General features: G+C 45.7%; 4 non-coding genes across 4 annotated transcripts; 2 read left to right on the forward strand and 2 right to left on the reverse strand.

Moving 5' to 3' along the window:
* The first annotated feature begins 134 nt into the window (after positions 1-134).
* trnad-guc (transfer RNA aspartic acid (anticodon GUC)) lies at positions 135-206 on the forward strand. Its single transcript has one exon. It is a non-coding gene; the product is annotated as a tRNA-Asp (tRNA).
* A 116-nt stretch (positions 207-322) lies between these two features.
* On the reverse strand, positions 323-393 carry trnag-gcc (transfer RNA glycine (anticodon GCC)). The gene has a single exon. It is a non-coding gene; the product is annotated as a tRNA-Gly (tRNA).
* A 1178-nt stretch (positions 394-1571) lies between these two features.
* trnad-guc (transfer RNA aspartic acid (anticodon GUC)) lies at positions 1572-1643 on the forward strand. The gene has a single exon. It is a non-coding gene; the product is annotated as a tRNA-Asp (tRNA).
* Positions 1644-1759: 116 nt separating this feature from the next.
* On the reverse strand, positions 1760-1830 carry trnag-gcc (transfer RNA glycine (anticodon GCC)). The gene has a single exon. It is a non-coding gene; the product is annotated as a tRNA-Gly (tRNA).
* Positions 1831-2500: the final 670 nt, after the last annotated feature.

Genomic DNA, 2500 nt, shown 5'->3' on the forward strand with positions numbered 1-2500 from the left:
AAAGAAAATCAAAAATAATCCCAGTTTGAGCCGAAGAGACAATATGATTTGGTAACTAGTCACGCCAAAACAAACACACCTCTACGTTGCCTCAGCTGGACCCGAGAACACCGGGTGTGGAGTCCCTTCGCAACTCCTCGTTAGTATAGTGGTGAGTATCCCCGCCTGTCACGCGGGAGACCGGGGTTCAATTCCCCGACGGGGAGAATACAGATTTTTTTTTTCTGCAACATAAACCCTATGCTCGGGTGTAGGGTCCGGTGGCAGCTCCTCGTAAGCAGTGAGTATCCACTCTTTATATAAGACATCTCATAAAAGGGAGTGCATTGGCCGGGAATCGAACCCGGGCCTCCCGCGTGGCAGGCGAGAATTCTACCACTGAACCACCAATGCTTGCAGAAGTTTTCTCCTACCCTCACACACGCACGCACGTACACACACACACACACTTACTTGCAGATTTTTGTTTTTTTTTCTGCATAATGATCGGTGACCGATCGATCGGCACACCTCTACCTCAGGCAATGCATTCTGGTGAAAGACAACGCATTATGACTACTTAAAACATACACGTAACCTCTAGGTTGCTTCAGCTGGACCCGAGAACACCGGGTGTAGGGTCTCTTCGCAGCTCCTCGTTAGTATAGTGGTGAGTATCCCCGCCTGTCACGTGGGAGACCGGGGTTCAATTCCCCGACGGGGAGGATGTACTCATTTCTTCTGCAACATACAGTCGCTGCTCTTCCTGTTTATATAACACACTTCCCATTGGCCATTGGCCTGGCAATCAAACCCTAGCCTCTGACACAGCAGCTGAGAATTGTTAAGCTAAACGTCTCTAAACCGTTTCCCATTCATTTCCAATGGTAGTCCTAAACTACTACAGATGTAATATATTTTTGACCACTATGCTATGGTGGCACTGTCCAATCTTATGTCCGGGAGTGACACAGCCCTCTCCTTGCTTGGATTCAGAAGAAGACAACTTTACAGCTTTTAAACTGAAATCTTTAGGAGAACTTACCAGCGTTAAGCAGAGAGAAGAAAAAATATCAAAGAAATCGATCTTCACATCCATCCTTCTTAATTTTAATAGGTAAGTGATACCGATGGATATAAAACATGTTTATCATCACAATCGCATCTTTTCAGCCGAATATATTATATGTAGCGGGAGCATTACTTTCTACTACTACGGTGTCTGGTGTTACCTAGTAATATAATTTGTCTTCTGATTTAATGTTGTTTGGTTTATGTGTCGGTTCTACATTGATTAGCTCTTATGTATTAATCATAACATTTAAAGAAAATGTATTTGATCCATTCTTTTTTGCTCCACACCAGGTCAAACTGCAGAAGACCATTTTTTAACCAGGGAAACCAAGCGTGGTTTTCCGCAAGGGGCCCCTTGGCTTTCTTCTTCAGGATCCCTCTCCTGAGGCAAAGAAAATCAAAAATAATCCCAGTTTGAGCCGAAGAGACAATATGATTTGGTAACTAGTCACGCCAAAACAAACTCTACGTTGCCTCAGCTGGACCCGAGAACACCGGGTGTGGAGTCCCTTCGCAACTCCTTGTTAGTATAGTGGTGAGTATCCCCGCCTGTCACGCGGGAGACCGGGGTTCAATTCCCCGACGGGGAGAATACAGATTTTTTTTTTCTGCAACATAAACCCTATGCTCGGGTGTAGGGTCCGGTGGCAGCTCCTCGTAAGCAGTGAGTATCCACTCTTTATATAAGACATCTCATAAAAGGGAGTGCATTGGCCGGGAATCGAACCCGGGCCTCCCGCGTGGCAGGCGAGAATTCTACCACTGAACCACCAATGCTTGCAGAAGTTTTCTCCTACCCTCACACACGCACGCACGTACACACACACACACACTTACTTGCAGATTTTTGTTTTTTTTTCTGCATAATGATCGGTGACCGATCGATCGGCACACCTCTACCTCAGGCAATGCATTCTGGTGAAAGACAACGCATTATGACTACTTAAAACATACACGTAACCTCTAGGTTGCTTCAGCTGGACCCGAGAACACCGGGTGTAGGGTCTCTTCGCAGCTCCTCGTTAGTATAGTGGTGAGTATCCCCGCCTGTCACGTGGGAGACCGGGGTTCAATTCCCCGACGGGGAGGATGTACTCATTTCTTCTGCAACATACAGTCGCTGCTCTTCCTGTTTATATAACACACTTCCCATTGGCCATTGGCCTGGCAATCAAACCCTAGCCTCTGACACAGCAGCTGAGAATTGTTAAGCTAAACGTCTCTAAACCGTTTCCCATTCATTTCCAATGGTAGTCCTAAACTACTACAGATGTAATATATTTTTGACCACTATGCTATGGTGGCACTGTCCAATCTTATGTCCGGGAGTGACACAGCCCTCTCCTTGCTTGGATTCAGAAGAAGACAACTTTACAGCTTTTAAACTGAAATCTTTAGGAGAACTTACCAGCGTTAAGCAGAGAGAAGAAAAAATATCAAAGAAATC

The sequence above is a fragment of the Poecilia mexicana genome, unplaced genomic scaffold (genome assembly GCF_051168715.1).
Source record: "Poecilia mexicana isolate PSO_F unplaced genomic scaffold, ASM5116871v1 scaffold_2, whole genome shotgun sequence".
NCBI lineage: Eukaryota > Metazoa > Chordata > Actinopteri > Cyprinodontiformes > Poeciliidae > Poecilia > Poecilia mexicana.